At 46.2% G+C, this 23,775-nt stretch overlaps 1 long non-coding RNA gene across 1 annotated transcript in view; it reads right to left on the bottom strand.

The window, feature by feature from the left end:
* The window catches only part of LOC142767430 (uncharacterized), a 167,993-nt gene extending 144,874 nt beyond the window's left edge, over nt 1–23,119 (bottom strand). Inside the window, exon 1 of the long non-coding RNA XR_012884874.1 lies at nt 22,978–23,119. This is a non-coding gene — a long non-coding RNA (uncharacterized LOC142767430). The remainder of the gene's footprint in view (nt 1–22,977) is intronic.
* Nucleotides 23,120–23,775: the final 656 nt, after the last annotated feature.

The following is a 23,775-nucleotide window of genomic DNA, read 5'->3' as shown; positions in this document are numbered from 1 at the left end:
AGACCAGGAACCATGACCCCTTTCCATATTCCTCTCACAACATCATACCTATTGCAATTCCACAGTGCCCTGTTTTTCATTACCGCTGCATTCCTGTTACGATTAGTCATCACGTATATTACGTGTTCCCTTAGGTACTCGGCCCCATTGCTTATCCATACACCCAGATATTTGTATTTATCTGTTATTTCTAGCGTAACTACCTGTATTCTAAGCTCATTACCTTCATTGGTATTTGTGTGGCGCTTCAACGCTCTGGGTGGCGGCGCGCCTCTCGTGAGCATTGTTGGAATCGCCGGAGAGGTTACTGAGGCGGTGACCTTGAGCAGAAGCCAGAGAAGTGTACAGTGGAAACAAAGGTGTACATGCCAATGGCCACCGGCTGGGCGCTAGCGTAAGGAGCAAGCTCCTAAAAAGCAGCCCACCTTCGCACTTCGTTCAAGATTGGCGCCCCTCGCGCGAAGATGCCTTAAATTATAGTTTCTTTGTGTTATTCGTTGTTTTCGCGCTGGTTTTACTAGTATGCAAGTGCTTTACATATCGGAGCGGTTGTTACATGTCACTTTGACCATAAGGAAGTTGCAGTGAGAAATTAGTAATTGGTCTCATTAAGCGTTGCCTTTTTTTCATTTAGCACTAATGCCCAAGCTACCCAGTTAAGCTGTTATGACTAACCTCGTTTAACTGCGTTGAAGTGTGGTTAGCGCCAACCACGGTTCGCCGATCGTTAAAGAATCCCAGGTGGTCGAAATTTCCGGAGCCCTCCACTACGGCGTCTCTCATAATCATGTGGTGGTTTTGCGACATTAAACCATTAAACTCACATATCAATCAATCAATCAATAGTTCGCCGATGTAAAACAGTGCCTAGAGAGCTGCAAACGCATATCGCGTTTTCGCGACACAAAAACACCACGCGCGCTCGCGACATGCACTCAACAGTCGATGGTGGGCGCCGCCATTTTCTCGGTTACTCTGCCGAAGCGAGGTTGGCGAGCTCAGTTTCTTAAGACCGCGGTTAGCGGCATAACCGCAGTTTTGTGTGCCGTATAACATCAGCGAATTGCGGTTAATGTAACTGCAGTTTAGGCTGCCTGCGTAACAAGCGTATAAGACACACATACGCACAAACACACACACACACACACACATAAACACCGACGGACCAACTTAAGCATGTGTGTACACGTACACGCACTCACAGTCGGTGCCTTTATATTTCTCTTCTAAATTATCTACCAACGTTCCCAAACAGCTGCGCTGGATAAAAACATAAAGATAATAAATAAATAAATAAATAAACAAATAAATAAATAATTGATGGCTACCGAGGGCGACTCTGAACCGTAAATAAGAAAATCGTGCAGCTGGTGACTATGCGCTCGACGAAAAGGAAACGTGAGCAGAAAGTGCATCGAGAGATGGTTGAAATGAGAGCATGAATAACGTGTTCGCTAACCAAAAAAGCAGTAATAGCCCGAGAGAAAAAAATGCACCAGTGAAATACCACGGAGTCCATGATGATAAACAAGCGCAAATGGGCAACAATGCCACACAGTGCGTACGGGTCGGGACAGCGGCGATGAGGTCATCGCTTTCTGTCCACCCTATTCACCGGTGTCACTAACATTAAGGATCAGAAGAGAAAAAGAAAACGACAGGAAAGAGAAATGCGGTCGAGAGTGTCTGTCCAGCCTTGGGTAGGTGACCAGATCACACAGAGAGGCGTCTACGTTCCTTTCCACATGGGCCGGCCAGTGACAATCTTTATCCATCTTCATTTGTTGTTACCCGTATCAAGGATCAATGCAAGGGAGATTAAGCGCTTCTTCAAGCCAACGGCTCGAACGCGGCATTCCGCATCGCCGCCTCTCTTGTTATTGGGTGCAAGGCGTCTTATGTCTTCTGTGCCACGGCATACGCGACAGGCCTTGCGTGTGTCTGCCTTATGGTGGTACATCGGTTCCTTTTGTATCAGCGGGGAACTGCATCGGTTGAACGACTACTCCAACAGCGTACAAGGGCACCACCTAGTATGGTGGTCATTCTGATGAATGTCCCTCCCCTGTCACATCCCTGTGGCCAATGCATGTCTCCTGGCGAGATTAGCTCGGAACCCCGTACGAAGGATTTCAGGACCATTGTACGCATGTCCCTGTGAGTAAGCATGTGGGCTGTCACGTGTATTAGTTTGCCTCGGATAGCGGGGTCTTATCTACGAGAACAAGATATTCCGGTTTGAATACCAGAGAATGAAGAGGCATTGTTTATCCTTTGGAAGCATGCATATTATCCGCCTAACGATGTTCGACGATATGTTAATGAAGCGTGCAGCTAGTGTTTCTTGTGACACGTGCACGCCAGATCACCAGTGTCGTTTGTTCGTTGGTTGAATGAGGACGTGTTCTAGTTGTGCAGAGGAATGTTTGGGTTCATGCATGCCTCATTTTATCTTTAGAGTTTCGTGGGAAGCTTTTCGGGAAATTAAGTGACAGGGCAATCAAAGTAAGGACGTCTCAGTGAGCTATGACAAGAAAGTAACCAGCACAACCTTAAGCGGCAGGAAGAGAGAAGAATGGGTCAGGGAACGCATATGAGTTAAGGGCGTCGGTTGAAATCAAGTACAAGAAATGAACATGCAGTGGACACGCGGTGCGTAGGCGGAAAAACCGCTCGTCATTCAAGGTAGCCTAATAGATGCCAAGAGAAGTCGAACGCGTGAGGGGAAGACGACAATCAAGTGGGCACACAATATTGAGAAGTTTCAAGTTATAAGAGAAGTTTCAAGCCTTTGGTTGGGTGTTGCATTTACAAAGGTGTACTCCTTTCGCATTGGTATGGCAGACAATCCTACACTCGACTACTGCGGAGCTGAAAAGACCATCGAACACGTCCTGTGCAGTTGCACTTGCTACGACACACAGCGATGCCAGCTCCAGATGGTTTTGAATCGACTTGACCCCGGACCATTTTGTGTGCAGAAGATACTAGGACCTTGGGCATCTGCCTCAGTTGCGCAGAAAGCAACAAAAGCAAGCACTGCTACTTTACCTCAAGTCAAACAACCTGAGCGACCGCCTGTAGACTGTGTGTGCTCGCCGAGTGTGCTCGTGATTGTGTGTACCTTCTCATCTTTCTGCAACCTCTTTTCTCCCCTTTATCCCTTCCCCAGTGCAGGGTAGCAAACCAGATGTGCGTCTGGTTAACCTCTCTGTCTTTCCTTGCATCTTTATCTCTCTCTCTCTCTCTCTCTCTCTCTCTCTCTCTCTTCAAGTTACAAGTTATAACGTGTCAGCGAACGCATGCGGGACAAGGTTGATTGGCGGGACATGGGAGAGGCCTTTGCCCTGCAGTGGCTGTGGTGAGACTGATGGTGATGATGATAGTGATGATGATGATAAAGCAGCCATGTAGAATGGACTCCGGGTGAAGGGGTTTCTCTGTCACTTTAAATGGGCCCTAATTTGTGGCGTTCTGTGGCCATGAGTAATATACGAGCTTGCATACGCGAAAATGGGAACGTTTGCTCACTCAATTTAAGAAATGGGAATTGGGTTGAAATTCCTGCGCAATGGAAAGATTATCACTTTTCTAAGTGAATTTTCTATGAGTTACATATTTTAAGGCATCTGAATAATAACGTGACCACGTTAAATAGCTAAGGTTAACAGCGCGAAAGTAACACACGGTGGACAGAAAATTTTGTTCTTTTCGTATATTTTCTCTCCGCCATGTGTTAAGCTTAAGTAAGCACAACTAAGCAGTTCAGTCATCTACTTTATTAGGCGTGAAAGAACTTGTTTTGCAGTAATTACGGCACCGGCGTATGTATCTGCAACGTTGGTTGTGAGCGAAAACTCGTAATCTTATCCCTTACCAAAACATCTAGAAAGATGCAAACAAAATAAATAACAAAAACTTTTTGTTCAATGGCGGAATCGAACCCCGGGCGAATGTTTCTCAATGGGGTGTTCTAACCACAGAAACATGTCACTGTTTGATGGTTTTTTGAAAGAAAAACTATAGAACTGTCATGCTGTAGAAGGGGTCTGTTTATAGCATATAAGACTACATAGAAGATTCCTAGAAAGCACTTGTGGAATAAGTGGTTGCTAAAGATGCGGTGGCATAGAACTATATTTAATAGAATATAATATGTGCAGATTTTCAACTTAGGAGCACGGCGTACCTCACTTGCATTCGACCAATTTTAGAATACGCTTGTTATCTTTGGGGCCTGTCACAAGTAATCTTGGTTATTAAATTAGAAAAAATAACTCGGAACAGAGCCGCTAGCTTTGTCTTGAGTCGGTATGAAAGAAGTCGCAGTTGTACCGAAATAAATAAAACAAGAATTAATCTGAGACTTACTTTTATCATGACATAACGAAATTACCTTTCAAGCTCTTACATCAAATATTTCTCAATAAAACTGGAATTGACAGAGATTTCTACTAAAAATAGCCAGATCACGTAACTGAACGTACAGATCACATACACAAAATAAGGCCACAGAGGGCCAGGACGAACCCGTACGCGAATTTATTTTTCGTGAAAACTATTATTCATGAAAACTATTAGCTGTCTAAGCTAGTGTGCAGTGGCAATGAAGGTGTACTTTTCTCTTTTTCGTAACCCCCCTGCTGCAATACCTCTGCGCAAAGCCGGGGTTATGTATGAATAAAGAATACAGAAATTCCACCAGCTGTAAAAACTTGTGAATTAGGTAACTAGTTGGTGGCATTGACCTCCGCACATTATATATAAGTGTGCGGCAGGGCCAGTACACGTGGCACATTACAGACGGCTGGTGGGTACTCTGCCAACCTTCAAAAGCAATAGGTATGTCGTAGTGGGTTCGTGGAAACTGTACATTCAGTGAGCGCTCTAAAAAAGATTGAAAAGGCTCATGATACGCGCACAGATTATGTTTCCTTCTTCGAGGCATATTTGAAGGTTAAGCTCAAGTGTTTTTATATGCGCCATAACTCTATGATTCTTCATAACGTAATTGAAACAAATCAAATTGAGTATACTAGAATTACAGTGCTTGTTCACTGGTTTCTAGTAAAACTAGATAATTTGTCTTTTAATGTGTGTAATTTTGAAGCTAAATCAATCTCCAGACGGATTGATTGATATGTGGGGTTTAACGTCCCAAAACCACCATTTGATTATGAGAGACGCCGTAGTGGAGGGCTCCGGAAATTTCGACCACCTGGGGCTCTTTAACGTGCACCCAAATCTGAGCACACGGGCCTACAACATTTCCGCCTCCATCGGAAATGCAGCCGCCGCAGCCGGGATATGAACCCGCGACCTGCGGGTCAGCAGCCGAGTACCTTAGCCACTAGACCACCGCGGCGGGGCAATCTCCAGACGGACAAAGGAACACAACAAAGAAAGAAGCAGGAGACTCAGTGATTGTCTAATTTAAGTCGTATGTATATTTTATATAATTCATAATATAGGCTTTTTGAATAGGATCCAGTTCTGAATTCCGGGCTCAGCAACATCTTTCCGTTCAGAATTTCATACCGAACCATGACGCGGCAACTTCAACAAGATCGAACAGTACCACGGCTCATTGTTTCACTTTATACAGTTAAGATATGCCATCGCTCTGGATATGTTCTTTTGAAAGCTCGTTTTTTTGACTCAAAACATGCGCTTTCCGACTATGTTTTCAACCTCGTTCAGTAGGGAGCATCGCTTGGTTTGTTGTCATCAAGGACTTCGATACCGTGGTATTGGGGCCCAAACTTTCAGGACACGGCTGTTTTTTAAACTACGTACAAAAGTGAGAACTGAAATTTGTATATAAAAGATTCCTTTTTCCTTCCCTCTCTTGAATAAGTAAATATATAAAGGAATTTCCAAACTCCGTTTTAAATAGCCTTCCTCCCTTGTTAAGAAGGGCATTAAAAGGTAACCACACTAAATGGGCCTTTCCTTCTGAAATCATTTTTCTCTGTCGGTAAAAGGAAAGGAAAATAGACTTCAAAGAAGAGAACATTTTACACAAAATAAGGAGTTGAGGTTTTCGCTAAACCAGCACGGTTTTCGGATCCATTCAGTGTTCGATGCTCGCGTGAGCAGCATGTTCCACGGCTCCCTTCTTTCTTTCTTTCTTTCTTTCTTTCTTTCTTTCTTTCTTTCTTTCTTTCTTTCTTTCTTTCTTTCTTTCTTTCTTTCTTTCTTTTTTCCTTTCTTTCTTTCTTTCTTTTTTCTTTCTTTATTTATTTCTTTGTTTCTTTATTTATTTATTTTCTTACTATTTTAACTTCTTCTTTTCCTTTCATTCTTTCTTTCTATCATTATTTTTTCTTCGTGGTTCGCTGAAAGCATTGTACCCGCAGGCTCTGATTTGGTTGCCGAATCCAAAGGAAGCCGAATGCACCGCATTGGAATTTGGCGTGCGTCGGAACCCTATGAAGAGTCTATTAAGCAGCAAAAAAGAAGTAATAATCGCAGATGCCAATAACGCCAACCAATGGGTACAAAAAGTTGTCTCTTTAACCTCTTCTTTTTGTGTTGTACCAAAGGTGACTGAACCCAAGTACGAAGAGAAAATGTGTTTGGAGGCGAAGGTTCGAGGCACCACTGCCTTTGCTTTCTATACATGAAGCGGCAAAATTTGATCGACATTTCTTTTCAGAAATCAGTGATTTGACAGCAGACCTCTGCGTGCAAGACGTGAATGATACGGTTTTATTTTATGCAACCACAACTGGCATCGCCGTCAAAAAGGCCGCCACTTTGTCTTCCATCTACGTAAAGAAAAAGCTCGCTATATATATATATATATATATATATATATATATATATATATATATATATATATATATATATATATATATATATGGTAGTTGTCTCACGTCCAGTATTTGGGGGCACAGTTTTTTTTTCATTTATTTGCTTCTTGTCGAAAATTCCGCGAAGAATTGCGTCGGTTGTTCAATCTGTCATAAAAGTTAAATATGTACCTCACGCTGGCTTCGTTGGGTTCTTCCTTTACTATATTTTCTTTTTCGAGAAATTCTGCAAAGCTTTTTTTTTTCTTTCCAAACACGTATTTTCCCGTGCATCGACGTAGCTGCTTCAATCTGAAGCTCTTTGCAATACGACTGGAAGAAGCAATTTATGCGTCCTTTGCTGGAAGCTCACTTAATGTTCTTTTTCCAACCTTTCACTTCACTATCCGATGATTTCTATGAAGTTTATTTCCAGCAGGTGCTGTTTGGAGCGATGATAGCGCTGTATAAATTGTAAATGGCAAACGTGTTTGTCAACATGAATAAAAATTTTGAGCTTTGTTGAGGGTGGCAACTGTCATTGAGGGCGTTTGCGAAGTGGGCGTTTGCTAAGTGAGGGTGTTCACGAAGTGGTAGATGCGCTGTTCAGTGCATTGGTGTCGGTTGTACCTGCTAAATTAGCCTAATATCATCAGTCTGCGGTAACTTGGGGGCTGCCAAATTCAGATTTTGGCAGCCCCTAAGTTAAAGCTTTCAGATTTTGCAACGTGACTAATGACGATTCGCAGCAAGGACTTGCATTCATTCATTTGATTCAATGGCTCGTTTCAATTGGTCAAAAAGTAATTGTATGTATTTCTATACTTACTTTTTTAAATCAATAAGTGTGTTCAAGCAATAATTATTATTGCTTGTACACATTTCAAGATGGCCTATGTCACAGTAAAAAGAACGAATCCCCCCCTCTCCCCCCGCTGCGTAAGAGGCTTCCCCCTAGAATTATATTTCAAGATTTAAAAACGTTTCTAAGAAAGCCTGTAATATAAGCCATTTCAGGGCACGGCGTCGGATTTCACAGGGATTATTTTGCGCAAGGTTGAAAATTGGAAGATCGTTGAGTGCACTTTGCGTGCCTCATAAAGCGGCCTGCAAATGTTTCCGATCAAAGTATTAATGAAGGTTCAGTATTGCGGCTCAACGAAAAGTACTCCGGTGCTTGCCAACATAAATAACAAGGCAACTGGGTCCCTCTTTACAAAACGTTAAATATTTGAAAAAGGATTAGAGCTGTGTGGTGCGCTGTGTCAGCGCGTGGCTATTTCTATAATTTCTTCACGCCCACTGTTTTTCGTCATCATGCTAGTAAATTATACCAGGCCGTTGATAAACTATCCTTTGGACACCTTAAGTCACTTTTGGTGTAGATGTTTGATTGTTGTTTTTTTCTCCTAAGGTACTGCATTTTAGTTTAGAGGTTTAACCTCTGGATTTTTATTCTTTATTTATTACTATCCATTGTGTAAAAAGTGTCAGAAAACACCAAATAAGTATCGCTAACGACCAGGAAGCATATGCGGGTTTTTGTTTACGTAACGTAAACAAAGTAGTAGCCTTTATAAAAGGAGACGAAACAACAGTATGAATAGCACCATGTGAAATATATTTGCCTTTTTTATTGATGTTACAGAATCGTGGCTAAATGTTGCTTTCCCTTCACCGCATATGTAAATACGTTCGTAATTATTTTTCTTTTTCTATGCTTGCTGACTATAATGTAGCAACGGACCACGCAAAACGTGTCGGCTCCCTCTACTTGCATGTAGAACTTATATTGTCATGCCGTAACATTAACTACTGTGATTTTGCACACTTAACTCTCTTTCCGCTGATCGTAGAGTAATTAATTTCTTTGTTGTGAGGAATTGAGTAGTGCGGCGGCATCTTTCATTGCCTCTAGTAAAATACTTAGTACCCATCTCCGAGGTCTTGCATTAGCTGTAACCCTATAATCTCCATCGCCATGGAATTTTGTATATAAGGCTTGAAGTTTAACGGGCCGGCATAGTTGCGTCACAGCTTAACCCTTCTTGCAATAACTGAGCGTGCTCTGATGACGCCATGCTAGTGTGGACATGTTCGCAACAGGGGCACATTTATAAGAGCTTCCCTGTTCTGGTAGTGGCAGTACATCGACGTAGAAAAATGCGAGCAAAAAAAAAAAGCCACTGCGTGTGCAAATAACGCACTTGTTGGGGGAAGGCAAGTGACCAGTTTACGTTCCATCGTAAATCCGAGAGGATGTTTGCGTGCTCTCAAAGCTTGGGAAACTTCGCCAAGAACCTGCAGCTGTTTGCATTGTTTACGAAGACTACCATTTTGTTGCACACTCTTCTTTATGTTTTGCTAGCACAACGTTGAAACACTCTTTGGCTGAAAGCTCGGTCATGTGTGGACAGTCGACCTCGTCGTGTCTAGAAACCATTAGCTCGCTCCGAGCGGCCTTGCTATGGGTACATGTTGTGGTGCCTGGGAAACCCCCGATGGAATACAGCAGTAGTGCAAGATGTGCGCCCGGGAGGACAGTAATCTATATTTAGGGACACGCTGCTGAGAGTGGTTGGGCGAGTCAGTTGTCCGTGAGACCAAAGGTTTGCACAGGGTCCTCCATTAAGGGAACCAAGTTGCCCCAAAGTCCACTGCTTCTTCTTTCCGAGCTTCTTCCGCTATTGCCTTTTGACCAGAAGACAGAGCACAGACAAGAAAAATTATGGGAAGGGGGAAGGTGATGCTATGCCAGTATTCTGCCTCCAAGTATACTTGATACCTTAGGCAGCATGTACACACAATCACCAATAACAGATGCATTGAACGGCCCTTCTTGCATTGCGCAGCCACTGACCATAAGTAAACGCAGGTTTTTTTACAAACGTATTTCTTGTCACGCCGGAGAAAACATAGATTGTGTGTGAGAAGTCTTCTTGGATGCAATTGTTGCGAGCTTTGGCGCGTCTAAGGGGAACCTTGCCAAGTTACCATACTACCGCACATCGTTGAACAGCAGTACAGTACTTTAGCGGAAGCTTTTAATGAGAGAACATTCGTTTTCCAGTATATTTCTTCCAAGTTTAGTTTTGCTGGGCTGGCGGAGCAGTGCAGTTGACGCTGGTGTAAACACAATCTGATGCAGACCTCAACTACAGATACGCAAAAGTGGCACTGCAGTGACCTCCACCGGGGTAAAGCATTACCAAGTGATGAACATCCTGTCAGTACTTTAAGTATTCTAGTTAGAGGCGAGCTCTAACAAAATTGAAAACATTTGCATAAGTAATGCTGTTCGACAAAATGCCACACGCTAACACCACCAGCACTGTCAACGCCGTCAACGGATGCGGCAACCCATAAAAACGTAAACAATAGGATTTCAGCGAACAAACTCGCGTTCACTATTATCATTTCAGTGTAAACTTGCAGAGAATGTTTTGCAGGATGTATTGTGAATAGAGAATTGTCCCAGGTCTTTCAAGGCGATGTTCATGAAGGGTTCACACCAAAGCTTGAACGACACATATTCGACCTGCTTTCTGTGGCATAGTCGTAACCGTAGCCGCTATTCCACTAAATACTCTAATGCGATCGAAAGCGTTCGAATTAGTATTGCTGTTCGACGAAACACCACAAGCATTCAAGACAAGCACCGTCAGCACGAAGGCTTAAGTCAGCAGTTCTTCATGCTACTTAGGATGGACTCTCACGGCTGCTGATCATATAAGAATCAGGCTTCACTTCCCTTAACAGAGACGCAGTCACAATTGGGTTTGTAGGAAGCTTCTCTTGGCCATAACGTAAACAGGCTTGGGTTATACCTTTTTGGGTGGTTTATTATCATTACGCAGGCAGACTGGGCTGCCTGTTCATGCGTGAAAAATAAGATATCAAAAGGGAACAGACATCATGAAGATATAAGAATGCAACTTGCATGACCAGCGGATGCCTGTAATAAAGCCTATCGCTACCACCTTCTGGTGAACACTTCATTGAGTTCACAGATTAATGCTTGAGACAGTCATCTGGACACCTTTGTTATAAAGCGCTTATGCTGCTTGCTTACAATAAGTAACATCAGGAACATGTTACTTCTTTTACACACTTATGTGAGTGTTCCCACAAGTAATAACTGTGCATGAGCAGTTGAAAACTTCCACTTATATATGTTACTTTGCAATATAAACTATTATGAGATAGTGGGCGCTCACCTTGCGTTTCTGCTCTTCATGTTACAGCAAAAGCTGCTATGACATGGGGTTATCTTCATTTATACGCCTGAAAACGTCAGGCAATACAGCTGATGGTGTTACTGCTGCGAAGAAAAGCCGACGTGACCGTCAATATTGCGAAAACGAGGTAAACAAGATGCAGCCCACGGATCTGTACACAATTAAGTGAAAACCTACTTCAAATGATTTCCTTCATGAGGCAGTGCATGAGATGTCCTCTTCCTCCTGACCTAAAGGAACACTCGAAGTATAGGCGATGAGCAAGAGCAGGATAGGGCTAAATGAGATAGTGGGGAATAGCGGCATCAGACGCATCTTGCTGGTATTGGTGATAGAGAGGAGGCGTTGCTCGAATGACCTTTCACGAAAAGAGCACAAACGCCCGCGAACAAGGCAGTGGGACACGCGATGTTGAGTTGGCAAAAAGATAGCGTGACAATGACGCTGATGTCACTGCACTATTGAATTGTTGACCGAGTGGTGGTGCTAACGTGTTTCTACGCGGTGTTTCCACAGTCAATCTAAATAGGTCACGAAAGTCCGAACGAAAAGTGGTCTGAAACCCATTGCGACCGACATCAACAACCGCGTGACGGTTCAAGCGCGACTAGGTGAGGTGGGGACTAATAGCGAAAAAAAAATCAAATAAACGTTTCTTTTGGACAGTTTCAATTTTCTTTGTTGCTCAAATTAGTAGATTACTTTATTAAAGTATTGGTATGTACTTGAGCGCCCATTTTTCTTTTTCGTTTTTGGTTAATGAAACAGCCGGCACATGCAGTCAGTAACTTGGGCCAACGGGTTTAGGAACGTATCAAGGCAATATGCTATCAGAGCTTGTGTTTAGGTCTGCGTGTTTTTTTAGTTCGGCGCATTACCAGGTCAACGAGGCATTGCTCACTTTTTGTAGGGGTTTCGTGCGTACCTTCTGAAGTTTACTGATTTTTTATGTGCATTTCTAGCTAAACTAGCTCACATAATGTGTAGAAGGCCATTCCTGTGACTTCCCACTTCTTTCACTGGCGCACGTCCAGCGTGCACTTGCCGTTGGTGAATGTGAACGCAGCAGATTAAGCAACAACACGTTTTACTCTACGGCTGCCAAAGCTATATTTTCAATTTTACTGTCTCGCCGCAGTGGTTTTCAACGATTGGGCAATGCGAGTTTTCAAACTATTACGCCATAACGCAATTGTGAGACAGTTATCTCACAATTGCCTCTGCGAAGTTTCTCGGGCTGATTGCAAGTACGTCATTTGGCTAATAAAACAACCTTGCTCCATCAATCTTCATTTTTTTCTTTTCTCTCTCGCATGCAATGAGCGAGACACAACAAAATCAAGGTGCAATAAAATGACAATATATATATATATATATATATATATATATATATATATATATATATATATATATATATTTATATATATATATATATAATATATATATATATATATATTGCTACGTAGCTGACGTATCGGCGGTCAGAAGACTACAAGTCTGTCAATTGTGCGTGCAGTCTTCCATCTTAGTCGACGCCATACGCATCAGTTTGAATATAGATTTTAAATAGACATGCCTCGTGTCATTTTTTTACGTAACATCTTTGTGGTGGGCGTGCTGGGTACTTCCCCGTCTTCATCACGAAGCTCAGCAACGGCCGCATTATCATAGGTCCAACCATGTCACAGGTTGAACAACCATCGTCTTCACCACCTGCCCCTACCGTGACTTCTACATACGTCGTTCTACCTCCTGCTCGTGATCCCGGTGTATTTTCCGGTCAGGATGGCGTTGACGTCTACAAATGGATCAACCGGTACGAATGGGTCAGCGCAAGCTATAGGTGGGACCCGACTCTTATGCTTGCCAATGTGCTTGTTTACCTCGATGGCCCACCGCGAGTGTGGTTCGAGACGCACGAAGCGGAGATTACGAGCTGGGACTCCTTTAAAGAGAAGATCAACGACCTTTTTGGCGACACCGTTGGGCGGCAGATCGCAGCGAGGAATCAACTGGCGGCTCGTGCACAGAAGTCGACGGAGTCGTACGTCGCGTACAATCACGACGTCATCGCCGTATGCCGCCAGATTGACGAGCACATGAGTGAGTTTGAGAAAGTGGCCCATGTGCTGAAAGGCATAGCAGACGACGCATTTAATCTTCTAGTTTACAACAACATTGCCACCGTCGACGCCTTCATTAAAGAGTGCCGGCGGTTCGAAGAAGCCAAGAGCCACCGTATTACTCAGCGATTCACCTGGCTGCCCAACATGGCGGCGAATCATCGTGTGAAGCCGCCCGCCAGTCCCCCACGTATGACAACGTCACCCGCATTGTTCGTCGGGAAATCGAAGCCGCCTGTCCGGCTCCTCTTCAGCCATCCGTTTTCGCAACGCTCGCCTCTGACCAACAACAGCCGTCAGTGGCGTTAATACAAGCTGTGGTGAGGCAGGAGTTTGCGAACCTCGGCCTTCCATCAGCATGTCTCTTGACTCGCCCTGAAGTGTCGTCCTACTCCCGAGGACACGCTCGCCGTTCACCTCCAACAATGCTTTTCCGTAACCCTTCGGAATGGCGAACACCCGACAACCGGCCTATTTGTTTTTCCTGCCACCAGCCTGGGCGCGTTTCTCGCTATTGCCGCCGCCATTGGTCAAACCAACCACGTCAGACTTTCTCTACCTCGGCGCTTATGCATCCGACGACCCCTCGACGTTCAGTCGCCGCACCCTTCATTTCTATTCGCCGTCATCTTACGAGCCTTCCACTGACGCCCCTTTGCCCGGTCGCCGCTACCCTGACGCCCCTTCGTCCGGTCGCCGCAGCTGTCGCTCCCCGTCGCCACTATAGACGTCGCCAATCCCACTCTCCGCCACCTCGGCGCTTTTCCTCGCCGAGCTTCTCTGGACGACCGCAGCAGGAAAACTAGATATTGCAGCTTATAGAGGTGAAGCTGCAATACCAATGACGGCCGAAAATCCTCTACTGACGCTTCGCACGCACCATAGCCTGCTTGAAATACAAGTCGACCATGTTCCTGTGACCGCCCTCACTGACACAGGTGCGCACCTGTCTATTATAAGCGCTTCTCTACGCTGCCGCTTACAAAATATTATGACGCCATCTACGACGCAGGCAATACGTGTTGCCGATGGCGGTACTGTACCAGTAATCGGAATGTGCACTGCTCGTGTCAGCATTGGCGGTCGTGACGCCGTGGTCCTTTTTGCCGTGCTAGCCCGCTGCCCTCATGACCTCATACTTGGTCTTGATTTCCTTTCGGCACACCCGGCCTTAATTGATTGTTCGTCTGGTACTCTCAGCCTTGATCTACCAATCTTTGCCGACTACTCTGCAAAGCCCACCAGCCGCTTGAGCCCAACCACTTTCGTTCGCCTGCCACCTCAAGCCGTCACGTACGTGTCTTTGTCATTGACCCTCCTGTTCCTGACGGTTATTATATCGTTATGCCAATTACTGACGTTCGGATGACGCGCAGTGTTACTGTGCCCTATACCACCGCGACCATAGCGGATAACTCTGTGTTACTTCCACTCCTTAACTTTGGTTTCACCCCTCAAGTGTTGCCCTGCCAGATGTCTCTAGTCCAGCTAAGTGCCATAACAGAGGGCGATGTCAATGTTGTCACTGTATATGCTCTTGATCGAAGCGCAGTCTCACGGTCACCCAGCTCAGACGACGGTATTTTTCGAAACATGATTGGATCGGAGCTGTCGCCTCACCAGGCTGACGCTCTCTGCCAAGTTTTGGCCTCATACAGTGACATTTTCGACACCAACGATCATCCCTTGGGCCAGACTAAAATTGTCACTCACCGAATCAACACTGGTGACTCTGCGCCCATTCACCGTCGGCCGTACCGCGTATCAGCGTCTGATCGAGAAGTGATTCAGAAAGAAGTGGCCAAAATGCTTACGAAAAACGTAATCGAACAATGAACGAGCCCTTGGGCATCTCCCGTGGTATTAGTAAAAAAGAAAGACGGCTCATGGCGTTTCTGCGTTGATTATCGGCACCTCAACAAAATTAACAAAAAAGACGTGTACCCTCTACCACGCATTGACGATGCCCTTGATTGCCTCCATGGCGCCACCTTCTTTTCATCTCTTGACCTCCGATCTGGCTACTGGCAAATTGCTGTAGATGACATGGACAGAGAAAAGACCGCCTTCGTTACCCCTGATGGTCTTTACCAATTAAAGGTCATGCCACTCGGGCTCTGCAATGCTCCAGCGACCTTCGAAAGAATGATGGGCACGCTCCTACAAGGATTTAAATGGTCGACATGTTTGTGTTACCTGGGTGACGTGATCATTTTCTCACCTACCTTTGCAACCAACCTTGAAAGCCTTTCGACCATTCTATCCATATTTAGACTGCCCGGCCTGCAGCTAAATTCCTCCAAGTGCCACTTCGGTCTTCGTCAGATTACCGTATTGGGTCACCGTGTTGACGCGGCCGGCGTACGGCCAGACCCGGCGAAAGTACGCGCTGTAACAAACTTCCCAGTCCCATGCTCTGTCCATGATGTTCGCAGTATTGTGGGCCTCTGCTCCTACTTTCGCCGGTTCGTGAAAAACTGCGGCACTCGCACGGCCACTCACCAACCTTCTCAAACAAGACGTCCCATTTTCTTGGGGCCCTGCTCATGCTGACGCCTTCTCTCAGCTAATCACCGCTCTAACGACACCTCCTATTATTGCACATTTCGACCTCGATTCTCCTACAGAAGTGCGAACAGACGCGAGTGGTCACAGAATTGGTGCAGTTTTGGCGCAAATTTAGCGGGGCAACGACCGTGTAATCGTGTACGCAAGCTGTCTGCTGTCTTAGTCTGAACGCAATTATTCTATAACAGAACGGGAATGTCTCGCTCTTGTTTGGGCGGTTTCTCAATTCCGTCCTTACTTGTATGGCCGCCCTTTCCGTGTCATCAGAGATCATCACGCGCTGTGTTGGCTTTCTTCTCTGAAGGACCCCCCTGGACGACTTGGTCGTTGGGCATTACGACTACAGGAGTATTCCTACTCGGTTGCTTATAAGTCTGGACGTCTCCATCTGGACGCCGATTGCTTATCTCGCTACCCTGTTGATCAGCCCGATGAACCAGACATCGAGCCTAGCCTCAGCGTCATGTCAATGTCCCAGTTTCTTCAGATTGGTGATGAACAACGTCGTGATGCTTCTCTGCGACAACTTATTGGCCGTCTCAAATCTGCTCCGAACGACACGTCACTTCGCATGTACGTCCTCCTGAATGGCACGCTGTACCGTCGTAGCCTCCAGCCAGATGGCCCTGAGCTCCTTCTTGTCGTGCCGAAAAAATTGCGTTCAACCATGCTGCACGAGCTTCACGATGAACAAACTGCTGGTCATCTGGGTGTATCTCGGACGTACGACCGCGTGCGTCGCCGCTTCTTTTGGCGCGTTCTCTGCCGGTCCGTTCGCCGTTACGTATCCTCCTGCGATAAATGCCAACGTAGAAAGCGACCTACTGCGCCCCCGGCTGGACTTCTTCAACCGATCTCTATTCCAACCAAACCTTTCATCCGTGTTGGTATAGATCTTGTTGGTCCTTTTCCCGAGTCGAAATCGCACAACAAGTGGGTCGCCGTTGCTATAGACTACGCGACTAGGTATGTCATCACTCGAGCGCTCCCCACCAGCACCGCTACTGACGTTGCGGACTTTTTGCTCCACGACGTCATCCTACAACATGGCGCTCCTTGCCGATTACTTACGGATCGTGGCCACGCATTTTTGTCCCGTGTGATCAACAATCTTCTGCGCTCTTCCTCGACGCACCACAAGCTGACCACTTCCTACCATCCCCAAACAAATAGCCTTACCGAACGGCTAAATCGGACCCTGACGGACATGCTCGCGATGTATGTGTCCTCCGACCACCATGACTGGGACCTGGTGCTACCTCACGTGACCTTCGCGTTCAATTCTTCGCGCCACGACACTACTGGTTATTCACCCTTTTATTTGCCTTATGGCCGTAATCCGAAGTTACCACTCGACACCCTACTTCCAACCACTACAATGCCGTCAACCGAATATGCACGCGATGCTATTGCTCGTGCCGACCACGCACGTCAGATCGCCCACTCTAGACTTTCGGCTTCGCAAGCCACCCAGAAAGCCATCTAAGACAGCCGGCAAGCTGACGTTCACTTCTCACCCGGTTCTCTTGTTCTCCTGTGGTGCCCAGTTCGTCGAGTTGGATTATCAGAGAAGTTGTTGTCTCGATTCATGGGTCCTTAACGTATCATCCGCCAGGTAACCGACGTCACCTACGAGATCATTCCTGCATCTGAAACCACAAGCCGGCCTAAACAACACCCAGTGATGTTGTGCACGTCAGCACGCTAAAACTTTACCACCTGCCTACTTACCCCATAGTTAATGTGAACCGAGACGGCGCTTTTACCGCCGGGAGGGTAGTGCTACGTAGCTGACGTATCAGCGGTGAGAAGAAGACAACGAGGAAGTGGTCTGTCGGTTGTGCGTGCTGTCTTCCATCTTAGTCGACGCCAAACGCATCAGTTTGAATATAGATTTCAAATAGACACGCCTCGTGTCATTTTTTACGTAACAAGATATATATAAGACGTAGGAAGGCAGGGATGGTTAGGAAAAGTAGAGGAAGAAGAAGTCAGAATGGAATAAACATGGCGTATGAGCCAGGCCACGTCTCCTGCATCTAGCGTCCCACGAGTCGACAGGATGGAGACCTGTCTGCCCCTTCATCAGTCAATCATCATCGACGCAGTTCCCCAGAAGACGACCTGACCGTACATTGAATACCGAATCGTCGCCTAGAAGGACAACGACCAGCACCATGACAGAACCATTGGCTTACCTCGACATCCACAAGTACACCGGATCAGCGCACGACGGACCTATACAGGACTGGTTCAACCTGTTCGAACTCCACGCTACCGCTGCATCTTGGTCGGAACGGGAGATGGTTACGAACTTCAGCGACTACGTCACCGGTGAGGCATTCAATTTTTACCCAATTCACATATTCGAGAACGACGAGTCATGGCGAAAAATCAAAGAGGAGATGATTACCCGTTTTAATGACTTTGATCAAGACTTACTCATTGCCAACCATCTAGAGACAACTGCACACTATCGTCAACTCCCTAAGCAGTCCTCAAGCATTCGAAAGTCCAGCGCAAATCGACAAGTGCCTCAAGACGAAGTGGCACATTCGTTTACTTACAGAATGCCATGCGTACATTGGGAAAAACTCAACCGTCAAGCACGTCTCCCTTGTACACGAAAGTCGGCATTTCCGAAGTCATCGCTTCAGCATATGACACGAGACGTTGCTTACCCACCTCATGCACTTCATTTTTCGTCTCGCATACGTGGTCCACGATCCGGTTTTCCATCACGCTGTTCTTCAAGCACTCCTAACGCTCACCACTTGCCTTATAAAGATGCCGTATTTATGGTAGATGACCTGGCGGATCGAGAAAATAGCCTGTCAAGCCATTCTTCTTCCGTACGGTTTCATACATCAGTGTCCGGTACACACACCCTCGACAGTCCAAACAAAACAGAACTCTCAGACGCATCGAACGTCGCACGCTACCAGGCGCAAGAACCACTCGCAGTGAACAGCGAAAAAGAAACCCCTGAAGAGCTTCCTGTCATTTCTAAAGCACCGCAGACTTGCCAAAATCTGCAGTTCAAACCTAGTAATGCCATGTCTCCTGTGGTGCCCACATGCAAAGCTCGCCAATTCATGAATCTAGCAAATTCAGAAGTACATGATACATCGAACCTCGTACACAGTTGTTTATCGGAAGCGTGCGTAATGAACCACGTCATCGAAGCTTCTGAAGAGCCTGCTAGCAATGATGACGCATTACCAGCTATGCCCGACAAGCAAGACACCAATTCACCAAGCATCAGCTGTCGACAGGACACGTCAAACACCGAAGGAAATGAATGCCCCATTCCAGAAGGGGCGCCACTACAGCCATCTCTTGAGCAGCCTCAGGAAAGCAAGCAAAGCCAAGTTCACAAACTCATGCTACAACGAGAGAGACTGCAACAAGGGCATCTACGAATGCAAAGTTCGACGGAAGCGCAGTCTCCATTAGAAGAACATCGGAAAATAAGATCTCTCATTAAAGACGTCAGGCACTTTCGCACAAAACAAAGTCACCAGAGACACTTCCCGCACTTGCTATTACACTGACTGCACCACCACAGAAGACGCCGAGAAAGACGCGGAGGCCCTGCTTGCACACCGCAAGCACTCAGGCACTTCGTCACAGTCTGTCAAAAAGCACGAAAGCAAGAAGCACCGCAATCGCACCATTCACGACGAAAAATACAACACCCACGAAATACGAGCCGCCGATGCAAAAATGCATTCCAACCTTGCTTAGTCCCCAGAACAGTTCAAGCAGTATTGCCAGTATCCATCTGTGGCACACTCTATCCGGAACGCAACAGTCAAGCTCGTCCACCAGAGTCGTCATAAAAATCACCGGGCTGCCCCCTCGGCCTTGAAGATTTAATGAGATTGTGGAACTCCGTCGGGACGTGAAACTGAATTTGGCTATTATGTTGTTTATTCTCTTCTTCAATTTGTTGTAGTTTGTAACTGGTGCCATCTTTCGGGGGAGGGGGAATCTTGTTACGTAAGAAGGCAGGGATGGTTAGGAAAAGTAGAGAAGGAAGAAGTCAGAATGGAATAAACATGGCGTATGAGCCAGGCCAATCTAGCGTCATATATATATATATATATATATATATATATATATATATATATATATATATATATATATATACATGGCGTATGAGCCAGGCCAAGCTAGCGTCATATATATATATATATATATATATATATATATATATATATATATATATATATATATATAATGTGCAACGAGGATGCGCGGGCGTACGGGGTTGCCGAAGAAGAAGAAGAGTAGTGGAGCGGCGCTTGAACTGTGTGGTTGGGTGAACCAGACTTGGCATGTCTAAGAAGTACGCTACTCTTTCCCGACGCCATTTGGCCTCATTTGCAAATAAACACAATCACTCTTGACAGTTTGGTGGAAGGTGCCGGGTACATCAATCTGGACAACCCAGCTCTACCAATTTTGCGACGGAGCAGACGCTTGGCAGGCTTGTCACCGCAGCTACCACACATAGAGGACGCCGGAGGAGGCCATAACAACCTCATTGCTAATGAGCAATACGCTCACTCGCCAAGACAAGCTCGCTGCGGGACGCCGGAAATTCAACCAAGGACCTTTTCGGGGCAGCCGGATGACGATGTTGAGGATCGGCTTAAGCACTACTAAATAGTGACTCGCAAAACCATTGGAGTACTGCTAAGCAGCTCGAGAAGGTGGTTTTTTCTCGTCGTCACCGCGTCTCTTTGGTTTGACAACCATGGGAGTGCATTGATCACATGGGACATTTTTGTGGATGAGCTGAAGAGGTGCTTTGGTGACTTGACTTCTAAAGTCAAGGAGGCGGAGCAAACGCTTTCACGCGGAGCTCTGTTACCTAGCGAAACATGCGCCACCTACATCGAGGCCGTCTTGAAGCTTTGCGAAATTATGAGTGCGACCATGTCTGACGGAGATAAGGTAGATCATCTGCTCAAGGGAATTGCGGAAGGTGTGTACAACGTTCTTATCACTAAGGAAGACCTACAGACACCTTCCGACCTAAGGAAACACTGCCGAGCGTTTGAAGCGTAAAGAGGAGGAGAATCCTACAAAACTTTTGACGTCTTGACAATGTGTCCACGATGGCGAGTGTCAACCTCCCATCGCAGGACGACATCAACCTCCCATCGCAGGACGACATCTTTTCGGTTATAAAACCAGTGGTTAAGGAAGAACTTGCTCAACTGCAAGCTGTGCACACCGCTGGTGTCTGCCATCAGGGTGCATTCGACCAACGGCCCTGTCAGGCACCGGTACCTGGTATGCATCAGAGCTACTTTGAGCCTCACCCGAATTACACCGATTGGTTCGAACGAAGGAGTGAACGGCCACTCGTTCACTCCTTCGCAGGAACGCAGGCAAGCTGCATCACGGTGATTTACTCCTCAGCCGCCATCGCCCGGCTTTTAATCAACCAATGAGGCATCCTTCGCCGGGGGCGACTAGACGCGACACTCGTACTTGCTACAACTGCGGGCTACCTGGACACATCGCTAGGTACTGCTACCGTCGCCAGCAGCGAGCTCCACGATTCAACATGTACACGCCCTATGTGCCTGCTGGCAAGCCTTGACCATATCAGGGCTCTTTCCAACGGCTACACGCAGCACGTGCTGACTCGCCTTACTCCGACCGCAGCGTTACCCCACCACCCACACGCCAACAGCGATCCCCCTCCACGCGTCGCCACTCGGGGACGCCACCACCACTGGGAAACTAACTGGTGCGACCGATGGAGGCGAGGCCGCAAAATCATCTTCCGCAAGACCCCCTTGTGTGGTTCAGAACAAAGTGAGTGTTTTTGTAGACGATGTGAGCACTGTTGCATTAGTTGATACCGGTGTTGCCGTTTCCATAATGAGCATGTCTTTTAAAAATCACCTTGGGACGAAAGTGATGTTTGCTTGGAATCGGAGTGCTACGTTCCATGGCGTAGGGGGAGAAACGTTGAGCCCGTTAGGTGTTTGTTCTGTTTTACTTTTTGTAGGAAATCAAACGTTTAGAGCTGAACTAACGTTGCTTGCACTTGCGACCCGCGACTTCATTCTAGGTATAGATATTTTGCGCGAGTTCGGTGCCACTCTGAATTGTGGTAGTGGTGGGATTATTTTTCATCCTGTGTTGCCCTTCCCATTGACGGAAGATAACTTTGATGACAGCACGGACGTGTTTTCCGTGTCGAAAGACGTCTGCTTGGCGACGCATACCGCAATGTTTGTGCGCGTAAACTCGTCGCGTTCTTGTGCGGGTTCTTACTGCGGTTTAGCCGAGCCGAACTTCAGTAAGGCACTTAAAAAAACGTTATTGTGCCTCGTTGCCTCGTGCTCACCATCGATGGTTGTGCCGATTTGTGGGCTGTGAACGTTACCGCGCAGCCCATATCTCTTCCTGCAGGACTTGAATTAGCAAGCTTTCAAGAGCAAAGTACTCTTACCACACGGTCACTTCAACCGTCGGTGGATGTAAAGAAACCCCATGCCAATTCGTATCCCTACTATTCTGCCAGCATTGAACGTATGATCATCAAGTCACTTCCTTCCACTGAAGGGTCGCTGCTGCAGGAGGTGATCGCAGGCTACGCCTCAGTCTTTGACTTCGCGTTTGGCTGTGTACTCCTGTTCGCAGAAAAGGATTGTACCAAAAGTTTCTAGCAAGCTATTCCGACCCATTCGGGATAGTCACTCGTCTCAGCGACGTGAATTACGTTGTTGCCCGAGTCACAGCCAATAACCGACGTTCGCGCACTACACAAATTGTTCACGTAGCCTGCCTCAAACAGTACCATCATATGCATATTTACCTCGCTCGGCGAGCTTCGTCACCGCCGAGGGAAATGCAACGAAGATGCGCGAGCGTACGGGGCGTGGAAGAAGAAGAATAGTAGTGGAGTGGCACTTGAACTGTGTGGTTGGGTTAAACGGACCAGGCCTGTCTAAGAAGTACGCTGCTCTTTCCCAACGCCATTTCACCTCATCTGTAAATAAACACAATCACTCGTGACAATACACAAACATATATATATATATATATATATATATATATATATATATATACAGGGCGTAGATGAAGTATATATAAACACTCTGGAATAAATCTACAGTAGATCAAATGCTACCATAGTGTTTCATAAAGAAAGCAACAGAATACCAATCAAGAAGGGCGTAAGGCAGGGGGACACTATCTCCCCAATGCTATTTACCGCGTGCGTACAGGAGGTTTTCAGAAGCCTAGAATGGGAACAGTTAGGGATAAAAGTTGATGGAGAGTACCTTAGTAACCTGCGCTTCGCCGATGACATTGCATTGCTGAGTAACTCAGGGGACGAATTGCAACTCATGATTACGGAGTTAGACAATGAAAGCAGCAAGGAGGGTCTTAAAATAATCTGCAGAAAACGAAAGTAATGTTCAACAACCTCGGAAAAGAGCAGCGCTTCGAGATAAGTAATAGTGCACTTCAAGTTGTAAAAGACTATGTCTACTTAGGGCAGGTAATAACCACGGATGCGAACCACGAGATTGAAGTAACTAGAAGAATAAGAATGGGGTGGAGCACATTCGGCAAGCACTCTCAAATTATGGCAGGTGGATTGCCATTATCCCTCAAGGGGAAGGTATATACCAGCTGTACCTTGCCGGTACCTAGCTACGGAGCGGAAACCTGGAGACTTACAAAGAGGGTTCACCTTAAATTGAGGACGACGCAGTGAGCAATGGAAAGAAAAATGCTAGGTGTAACCTTAAGAGACAAGAAGAGAGCAGAGTAGTTTAGGGGACAAACGGGGGTTAGGGATATCATAGTTGAAATCAAGAAGAAGAAATGGACATGGCCCGGGCATGTAGTGCGTAGACAGGACAACCGCTGGTCATTAAAAGTAACTAACTGGGTTCCCAGAGAAGGGAAGCGGGTTAGGGGGAGACAGAAGATTAGGTGGGCAGATGAGATTAAGAAGTTTGCGGGTATAAATTGTCAGCAGCAAGCACAGGACCTGGTTGACTGGCGGGACAT

Source organism: Rhipicephalus microplus, chromosome 7, assembly GCF_043290135.1.
Source record: "Rhipicephalus microplus isolate Deutch F79 chromosome 7, USDA_Rmic, whole genome shotgun sequence".
In the NCBI taxonomy this organism is placed as follows: Eukaryota; Metazoa; Arthropoda; class Arachnida; order Ixodida; family Ixodidae; genus Rhipicephalus; species Rhipicephalus microplus.
This window is presented reverse-complemented; position numbering and strand designations above follow the sequence as displayed.